General features: G+C 37.0%; 1 long non-coding RNA gene across 1 annotated transcript; it reads left to right on the forward strand.

Annotated features, from left to right (window-relative positions):
• The first annotated feature begins 1164 nt into the window (after positions 1-1164).
• On the forward strand, positions 1165-4176 carry LOC126767618 (uncharacterized). Its single transcript, XR_007669142.1, has 3 exons — positions 1165-1556; positions 2910-3059; positions 3585-4176. It is a non-coding gene; the product is annotated as an uncharacterized LOC126767618 (long non-coding RNA).
• The last annotated feature ends 6358 nt before the right edge of the window (positions 4177-10534 follow it).

The following is a 10534-nucleotide window of genomic DNA, read 5'->3' on the forward strand; positions in this document are numbered from 1 at the left end:
TGCAGCTAAGTTCTTGCGGTCATGTAAAGTGATTCTACAAAACTTTTTCAAATATTTACACATGTATTGTCTGTCCGTTGCGCCACGGCCGCCGTTGGCTGACTCCACATTTAGTTCGTTATTCTCGCTGTCTGTGGGAAGCTCTGTGCACCTGTTAGGAAAAAGCCTTCAATTGACTCTTTAAGACGCCATTTTGTCGGCAGCCATATTGCTAAAAAATTAATGTACACAAATACATGCAAATATATACAGTTGCCGATTTCTTTGTGAGTGCGTGTGGCGGCGCACTGTGGCCACAAAATGCTGCAAGCTTGAATTTCTACACAAACTGCGCTGAGCTCACGTGTACAGCTGGCAAATTGGTTGAAATTTGAAAAAATAACTTTAAGCGAAAAGCATGCGGCCATCAGACATAACGGTACTGCTTAATGGGAACTTGTGAAAAACGTTTATTAAAAGCGCTTACAAGAATTAATTGACTTGGCAGACAACATATCCTTGCTAGCCAACATACGCATATGCGCACACACGCTGACATATGCACACACATGCATATATAAGCACACAAATACCCACACATAGTTAAATATGTGAGCGCGCACACATGCACCGCCACAATCTCCACAAAAAGCGTTTTAGTAGCTTTCTAGGCGACCCGCCTCAGTTTGGCGTGCTGACGCGCCACTTGCTGTCGTTTGCTGCGCCGCTGGTGCAAAACAGCGAAATTTAGATGGAGCCGCTCTTTATCTATTGCGGCACATCTAACAGCGTTTTGGCCCCACTCGCGTGTGACAAGCCTCAAGGCTAAGCGCGCGCGTCACAGCGTCGAAAGTGAAAGTCATTTCTAATGCCAGCGAACGCCTTATATCAAGGCAAGCACAAACAGTAAAATGTCTAACGGTGTTTGTATTGCCAAACATTATCTTTCAAGCGCTACCCAACTGGCGCATATCCTTGCGGCACATGCTTATCGACGCCCGAGCATTTCGTTTGTGGCAGTTGCACAAAGGCTTGTTTTGTTTTGTGGCTTCTAATGGAATTCCAGCGGCATGCGAATGCGGAACTAACGCATTTTCTAACAACAGGCCAACAAAATGCGCCAGCAAGCGAAGCCGGAAGTGAATTATTTATTGTCGCTTCCGTCGCCACACTTGCCAACTAACTTGCCTTTGTGTCGGTCGTCGTCTTGGAGTGGGCAAAATGTGCGGTATTTCTTTTTGTTGACGCTCACAACAAACGCATACATACAATAGCAACAACAACAATTGCAACAAAATGCCATTATAGTATGGGAACAGTGTAGCGAGCGCCAGCGAATCAATATCCTCGCTACAAAACACTCAAAGCGCATGCACAAAGCTTTGCCCGTGTGTGTATGTGTGTGTGCATTATTGTTATTGTAATTTTGCTGGTGGTGAATTTCCGTGTGACGCCACAAACCACACACGGCGCTTGTCCTGCGCTCTAACAATGCTCATTAGTTTGCCGTTAGTCGAAAAGAGTCGATGCGGTTCACGCGCTCGCCTTTTGCTGTTGTCCTGTTGAAAAACTGTTTTGTAAGTTAGCTTTTTCCCACCAAAAATTTATATATGCGCGTAAAATTATTATTATTATGAAATTTGGAAAATTTGCCGCAAGTAATGTGCTTGGAATGTCGTCATTTTGTCTGTGCCGCCACTAAGCGTCGAGCGAAGTTTGCGCCTCGACTTTGCATGCATTGGAATTTCGCTCTAATTTTCCGTTAGATTCATTTCGTGCGCTTGCTGGCGCTGTTCGCCGGTTCTTCGGCAGCCGAAAAATGTTTGACTGCATTTTTGTTTCCATGCATACATAACGGCGCTTTGTTTAACGGTTTATCGGCGGTGTGATTTGTATGTTGACCTTGGTGACCCCACGCATTGGCCGCGGCTGCTGTATGCCTTTGTCATTTCTGTTTGCCTAACGTCAGTATTTTCGTGGTATCCAAAATGTTATCGACAAACTGTTTAGCTATGTTAGATATTAACGGCATTTTTTTGCGCCGCTAAATAAAGTGTGTGGAAAATGTTTTGGGGCTGAGTGATAACATGATGTTATTGGCTTTTGGCATTAGGACAGCAGAAGTGCGATAAGTGGTAGTGCAACAATTTTCAGTGGCGACTTTTGTTGCTGAGAATAAATAAGAATTCTTAGAAGCAAAGAAATATTATTTGTTGCGTGTCGGCTGGTTAGGGTGACAAAGCTCTAATGAGTATAAATATGCCTTATACATAATTATGTACAATAGGCCACAGTCGAAACGAAAAATAAAATAAGATAATAATAGGATGAAATTCATTGAAAAAAAAAACTGAAAATGCAAACAATATAAAAAAATGATAGAAAACGAAAATACGGGCGATTTGTGGTCGAGAAGTGTGGGGTTGAGTTCTTACGGTTTGAAACGGCTTAACGCGATATTAAGAACAACTAAAAGTTCTATGTTCATACTAAAAGTTATGTACATGGCAACGTTGTAGGTAATAATAAAGAACGTTCATGTTAACATTTTTTCACATAACCTCAAAATATACGTGAAATGTTGAAATAACTAATTTGTTGGACCTTTTACATTTTTTTCACGAAGCTTGGTTCAAACTAACCTTTTTATTTTCTAAATACATTGTACTTTTGCTGATTTAAAATATTTATTTTTGTTTTCACCTAAAAATTTTGACTTAATATAGGTAGAAGCCTAGTTTTCAATAAAAATTCTCTTATGCCCGCTTTAAAAAAAAAAGCGATGGAATTTTCTTTCGTAGAAATCTCTAGTTTCTTATGGTGTGAAATATATATATACATATATATATATATATTTATTTATTATATATATTATATTATTATATATATTTATATAGATAACTATGGGATTTTTTTACACCGCCAATTAGTCGGCCCCAAACCAATGTTTTGAAAGGAGGAAGGTTGGATGAGGTATACCGATTGGCTTTTAGTAAGCGCCTCGGAAAGTCAGAGGAAGAAACGAACAATATTCTCGAAAGACCCATAAACCATTTAGCAAAAGTTAAGAGGGTATTCTGGTCTAGAAATTTAAAAAAAATCAAATTTTTTTTTATATTTTCAAAGTTTAACTATTCAAGAATATGTGTACAAGAGGATTTTTCAAAATTCAAATTATTTTCGCAGATATAGGCATTTTTCTGACCCGGCATCCGAACTGGTTAATTTTTATTTTTATTATTTTTAAAAAATTCGAAATAGTCACTAAAAAAAAAGGATTTTTGAAAAAAAAAACCGTAGTTCCGGCCATTGCGATATTATTCTAAATTAATAATCTTTTTTTTTGGTTTCAGATAACTAGGAGGGTTGAAATCATAGGTATGGTCACGTGGAAATTTTTAGAGAACCCTACTTCGTCAGCTCATAATTTTAGAAATTTTTTACGTTTTTTAGTTTTAAATTTTTTTCTGTACTCTTTTAAAATTAACAAATAACTAATAAAAAAATGGATACTAAAAATATTAATTGCTTTTTTTTACGACACTTTAAAAATTACCTGAAATTCATGCTTCTAAACCAGAATACCCGCTTAAAATGCTTATGAGCGAGAGTGAAGATTAATACACCATGTTGCACCTACCAAAGTGGCAATCCATTTCCAAAACAGCAAATAGTAATAACTCGGCCCAGAGCCCTGAGAACAGAAGGGCCTTCTCCGACAATAAGAAACCTACGGAGTTAGGAAAACGACTCAGAACACATGAGGTTACCAGAAGCGTTAAAGAAGGTGAAGCATCACGCCTCTTGCAAAGGACCGACTGAGCGGGACAGTAATGAACCACCAGTTTGAAGGATCGGTAAGGAGAAAATTACTAGTGACAAGGCAGAGGGGAAAAGGAGGTCATACGTGGAGACGGTCCGTTCCTTAAACTGCGTCGTAATCGATACTGGCAGACCCGTAGGAAGCATATAAGCGATATAATTTATATTACAATGACGTAATTCAAAAAATTTGTAAATGCAATTAAAGCATGTACAGAATAATTTTGGTGTGACTTCGATAAATTAGTGTGATAAGCATTCTAAATGCAGGCAATAATTTACTTAAAAGGCAGCCTACATTAATGAACTTTAATAAATGAGACATGAAATGACTAAAATTTAAGAGAAATAATAATAAAAATTTTATGCTTTGAAGCTCGACTTTGATAAATCAAATTTATAAATATTCTTATGCCACAAACGGATCCGATTATAAGCACTTTATAGTGCTGAAAGAACATTTAAATAAAAATATGGTAAAAGGGTTATATTCTTGGATTTTGAAAATTACTGCCAAAGATAGTAATTTTATAAAAATAATAATAATTATGTCTTTGTGTTCACATTGCCATAACTGCTTTAAAACATCCTTAAATCACATAAAAAGCAGGGAAAACATATCTTAGGTGTGCGACTTCGATAAATGAGTTCAGTAGTCATCCCAAATGTAGGCAATAATTTAGTTAAAATTACAAAGCAGAAAACATTGTCATTCAAAAAGCAAACATTCGAGATATTATTTATAAGATTTAATTATATTTTTAGAAAAATAGTAAAAAAGTTGTATTTCCATTGAAAAATTTGTAAGCGCAGCTTCCATGGATTGATATTATATATATACTTATACACAATGGCGCTATTTAGAAGAAATTTATAAATACAAGTACGAAATATCTTTCATCAAAAATAAAGCAAGTAAAAAGAACATAAAAAGATATACTTTCATATATAAAAAAATATATGAAAAAAGTGTGAATTTCTATGAAGCGCTTTGAAAAGTTCTATACAAGTATAAAAGTTAGGTTGACATGTTGAAATAAAATGGATTTTTCGGAAATTTGTTGAAAACTCATACATTTTAAATGTAACACATTATACTATTTCCTCTAATTTAGTTGATAATAAAAAATATTTAAATTAAATATGACACCTAATTGTAAGCTAGATTTGAATAATTCATATATCAAGAAAATAAATAATGTTCTCAATAAGCTTGCCTACATTTAGGGTTCACAAATTTGGTCAACAACCAACAAATATAAAAAATTAATAAAAAAAAATTGTAAAAATTTACAAAACAGCTCGCATGATGTTCATACTTACACAGTTATGACTGCATTGTCGCAGTGCTCCCCAACTAGCCCCAACACCACACCACATCAACAATTTTTATTTCGCCTGCAATATTAATAGAAAAATGCGACGCTGTATACCCTTTCTAACAGATCCTATTCTCCCGATGCTTTTGCGCAACAAGGGTAACTTTCACTGATTTCTTTCTACACGTCATCGAGATAAGAAAGTAAGAAAGTACGGACCTGGGGCGAAACACGAAAGCATTTGTGTTGGCGGAAGGTCGGAAAAGAGCGGTGAAATAAAAGTGAAAGTTTTATAGTGTATATTCAAAGTTTTTTTGTGCGCCTAAAAGCACACTACACACACGTAATCCTTTGATATATTCGTTTGACTATGTGCGAGTCGGAAAAGTGTGAAGAATAGGGGTTGTTCGTTTACAGTTAGCACACTAGCGCGTAGAATATACTCATACGGCATATGTGTAGTTATGTTTACAGTTACATTTGTGTGTATTTGTGGTTTGGGGGTTGCAACTATAATCATAAATTTGGGTGGCACACACATGGTGGGCATGTGTGCAGTTTTTCCGCGTAGCGTGTGCTAGTAGCGTGTCGTCGGTCACTATGGCGTATGTGCGATAGTTTTGCATGCTTTCATGCGACTACTGGGCGCCTAGTGCAACGATATGGTAATATTGTTAGTTTTGAAACATAACTATTTCGCTAATAGTTTCGCAGTGCAAATGAGTGCGGCTTTGGTGGGAGCGGTGGTTCAGCAGAAGCATTAGAAAAGCAATTGTGTCTAAGGAAACTGAAAAAATGTAGTTGAAGACGCTGCAAAAATGGTGTTGGGGCGCAGAAAGTTTGTCAAATGCAAGTTACAGTGAAAATGCAGTGGAAAAAACGAAAATAAAAGAGTTAGTCTTTTCCTTTTGTATATATGTAAAATAGCCCACAAGTGCTATGCTGTAAGTTTTCCACATAAATTGTCAACGTTGTAGCATAAAAAAGAGAGTCTGGCAACTGCCCCTCTGCCACTTATGCCCGCAAATAAATAAATAACTAAATTAATAATAATGGCGTATAATAAATCCAGCAAACACCTACACGCTTTGCTGTTCGCCATGTCGTAATTTATGAAGGTCTAAATATCCTGCGCGCCAAGTAATGCGCGAGCAAGACGCTGCGTGCGCTCTACACGCGGCAAAGCGGCAAATAAGCGTTGCTTCTATGATTTCGTACAGTATGTACAATATTTGTGGGGTCATTGCCGGGGTCGTGCAAATGGGTGCTACTTTTCCCCACCGAATGGCAACAAAACTTATGCACCTGCCTTATCAGCGGCGCCAACTCGCCTTCCTCTCCAACAACACGCAGCCGAACTGTTTAATTTTTTATCAGCCGCGCGTTTCATATGATTAGTATGATTTGTCAGCGCTTATTCTCACAGGTGAATTAATAAAAAATGCCATGATTTGTTGATAAAGATTGCATAATTTACCTGGGTTCAGCAGGCGTCCAGAAAGCCGAGCACACATACGTTTTGGCGATTTTTACCGCGAACAAGAAATGAAACCAGGCGGCGCCAACTGAAAAAGTCAAGAGAAAGTTAGACGTTGAAGTGGCGAAGTAAAGTAAGTCCTGCGGGATGCCTTCAATGGTTGAGAAACAGTTAGGCGCTTAACGGCAGCAGCAGCGATAGGAGGTCGCAGTGCCGCAGGGTTAAACAAAAACAAACAAAAAAAAATGTTAACATATATTATATTTGTATGAAGAGAAATAAAAGTTTGCAGTACACATATGCAGTGAGAGAAATCATGAGAGCATACGTACACATACACGAGCGGTTATGCTTGGCAACACAGCTCAAATGGCAACTGAACTTTTTTAAAATTTTTTCTTGTGGCAAGCTTTTTATGAAAGAAAGTGGATACACACACACTTGTAAAAAACGCTTACAAGACATACACACGTATATGTACATACACACATACCTATATGTACATATACATATATGCAAGATGTGCTCTAAGCACTCGACATTTCTAAATTAGCTAAATGGGTGTCGAGCAACAAAGCCTGTCAAACATTGTGTTGGACACACACTCACATCCACATATGTATTTCTAATATTTTGCCGGCACGCCCGTAGCGTTAGAAAATTCTATATCAAATGCATGCAAGGAATTTCGATATTAGAAAGTGACAGGCGAACAGCACGTGGCAATAGGCCGTCATTGGCATTAGAACATTTGATGCCACAGCTGTTGGCGCATGCCACACATATACATATACAAGCTTACATTATAAAAATAGAAGTATTATGGAAGCGTGCTAACATATTACTACAGCAACAACAACAACTAACCACCTGAAAACGCACTCATGCGCACAGCCACACAGACAGCTCCCACATATGGGAAGGCATCGTGGTATACGCCTCGTTTAGAGTGTCGCCCGCGAATGTTTTGGGGGTGGCTTGGCGAAGTGCGTTTGGCGCTCAGGAGAGATATTTGTGAGTATAGATTTTCATATGTGTGTACAGCAAATACTACCCGTGGATATATATACATTTGTAAAGTAAATATGTATAGATTTGCCTACAGACAAAGGACTTGTGTACTTTGACCAGCAGTGCTCTATAAACAGGAAATGAATACAAACTTTTTACCACAGTTATGTCTATACATTAGGGTGTATCCTACATACTAGAGAACATCCCTTATACCATATTTCCGGTTTTAGACCATAGTCTCTTAAGCAAAGGTGTTCGGAATAATCCATTAAACATTTTCTATATACGCGAATTTTCCGTTTTTGTTGGCTCCCTGTAAATCAACCCGTTTGATGTGCATAGAAGTCGGAAAAACTTTGTACAAGCGTCCCTCAAATTCTCATTAACGAAACCGGTTTAGTTAGACAAAATGCTGGCGAGAGCAGCATTCTGTCACCTCATTAGGTAAGAGTGACAGATCACCAAAATGGCTGACAGTCTAACACTGTACTCCTCATATCAGTCTGATTAAAACACTGGCAGGTCTTCAAGTTCAACGTACTTGTCGCCATAAATTTGGCCCTACAGGTTCAATCGAGACGAGCTCCTGGCTCTGAACCTAAGCTCCCACAAAGACTTGTGTCAAACCTCGCGTGATCTCACGGTTTGTTCAATAGGGCAACTGTTATAACGTGCGGAGATAGCGGCTTGAAGCGGAGACTTATTAGCATAAATACACAACAACAACCAAAACCACAAGAAAAAGAAAAATACGAAAAAAAAACGCAACAAAACAAAAACGGCCAAGATGAGGAATACGAAACAGCTTTCCGTAGGGGTGGTAGGATACTGAGGTCTCCTCTACTAACTGTCACACCACAACAACCGGACAAAGCTGGAGAAAAGACAGTTTTTAGGAAAACACAGACAAGCAGGATCCAACAAAGCAAACAGAAGTAGGGAGTGCGCCAACTGACATCACAAAAGGTTGAGTTAATAAAAAAAATATCGAATAAATTGAGAAACAATCATGAAATTATGACAATCTTTGACGGTAATCTTAGGAGATGAATTGTATAACGGAGTCTATCTGATTCAAGTAGTCGCGGAGGTGCAAGTTAATAAGAAGCATAATTTGCCCAGAAAGTAACTACCTTAAGAAACTAGGTGAACTGATCTGTCGATGAATTTTCGTGCTAAAAGTTTCATTTGGAATTTGAGAACCACCCTAACTCATAAAATATAATAAGTTTTTCGAAAACATACATTCTATATTTTGACAAAATTAAAATATAATCACTTCAAGCATTTAAGACCCACCCTAACCAACATAAACAAATACATTTTCATCAACAATACAACAATAAAAGAAATCGATGATTCCAGCGTTGGCGCTCACTCACATGCGTCAACTACTATCTATTAAATGTCCTTTGATCGCCGCCTGTTACCAAAGAACTTCGCCGCTAAACAACAGTTGGCATTATAGACTACTCCAAAGGAATGGAATGAAAGCCATTGCAGGAAACCAAATATGCTCGCGTGCAGGAAATGAAAACGCTAGTTTATATTAACTAAGCAAATCAGTAGCACGTTTTGCCTGCAACTTCGCATAATCGCCTGTTATTTAAGCTCAATTGGAGTTGGCCTTAGTGGCGCTTATTTATGTGCAAATTTCGTCGAAAGCCTTAAAAAGCATAATAATTATTAAGAAATTGTATTTGGCTGGGAGACTTATGCTTATGCTTAAAAGCATAGCTATGAGGAAGTTAAGCCTTCTTGAAACTTGTTTTGCTTTAAGTTCACAAGGACTTTAATATTCGCGAAACAAAAGCTTTGAAAGTTTGGAAAATTGCGCTTTTGCAGGGTTTTTGTGCCGCAAACAAATTAAGTGGATTTAATGCAAAGTTAAGAATTACATATTTATGGAATATTGACCTTATAGTGACGGACAATTTTATTTGAGTTTTTTAACTGTACGAGCATGATAGTTAAGCTCAATCTAAATAAGTGTAATTAACTGAGAAGCAGCATATTCTTAGTGCTTTGTGACTAGAATGTGACTTTGATTTTAGTGAGCTTGAAAACTTTATAGAAACCATCGCGTAACAAAGCTTTGATATCGCTTTTGTCCAAAAAGTTGCTTACTTGAATTACGAACTTTTTGATTTTCAAGCAGAAAAAAAGTTTAGGTCTTATTATTCTTTAAAAGTATTTTAAGCTCCCTTGGAAGGCAACGTATTTATTCCAATTTTTATCTTTTTAGCTTCTTTTAAGTATCTACTCATATAGTATGGAAGTTTTATCAGTTCAGTGCTTGCTTGCACTTCTTAACATACATAAATGTGCAGAGTTTTTGAGCTTCTCAAAAAACATAATATTGGTTAGTCGAAAAAGTCTTTTCGTATTTTGTCAAGAGTTGTTGAAAGTTGAAAAAAAGTTTCAACTGTTAAAAAACTAGTGAAAATAATGAAGAATAAGAAAATTTTTGTATTCATTAGTATAAATATAAAAAAATAAGTTGAAGTTTGATTAGAAATACGAAAAGTCTTTTTCGACTACTCAATACTTCTAGAATGGTTCTTTACCGCAATATTCATAATTTTTTCGAAACGTCCACAGTTGATGAAAGAGAGGTTCTTGGGTGGTTCGAACTATTTCAGATATAACAAGTAATGAAGAACCGAACATTTCATACTATTGCAACTTGCAAGGATTAAATCTTTGGAAGTACCTTCAGGTACATAGGGCTTGTTAGTTATATGGAATCCAGGACGAGTTTTACCCAATTTTATTTATCCTAAGCACAAATATGCAGCGTTATAAGAAAAGTACGCTCTCCCAATTTTATTAAGATAACTCACATAGTCGCTGATATATGTGGTATAAAGTCACATGGAAGTTCGAAAATCTTTATATTAGGTATATGAGGGATAGGGGAAGT

The sequence above is a fragment of the Bactrocera neohumeralis genome, chromosome 2 (genome assembly GCF_024586455.1).
Source record: "Bactrocera neohumeralis isolate Rockhampton chromosome 2, APGP_CSIRO_Bneo_wtdbg2-racon-allhic-juicebox.fasta_v2, whole genome shotgun sequence".
Taxonomy (NCBI): domain Eukaryota; kingdom Metazoa; phylum Arthropoda; class Insecta; order Diptera; family Tephritidae; genus Bactrocera; species Bactrocera neohumeralis.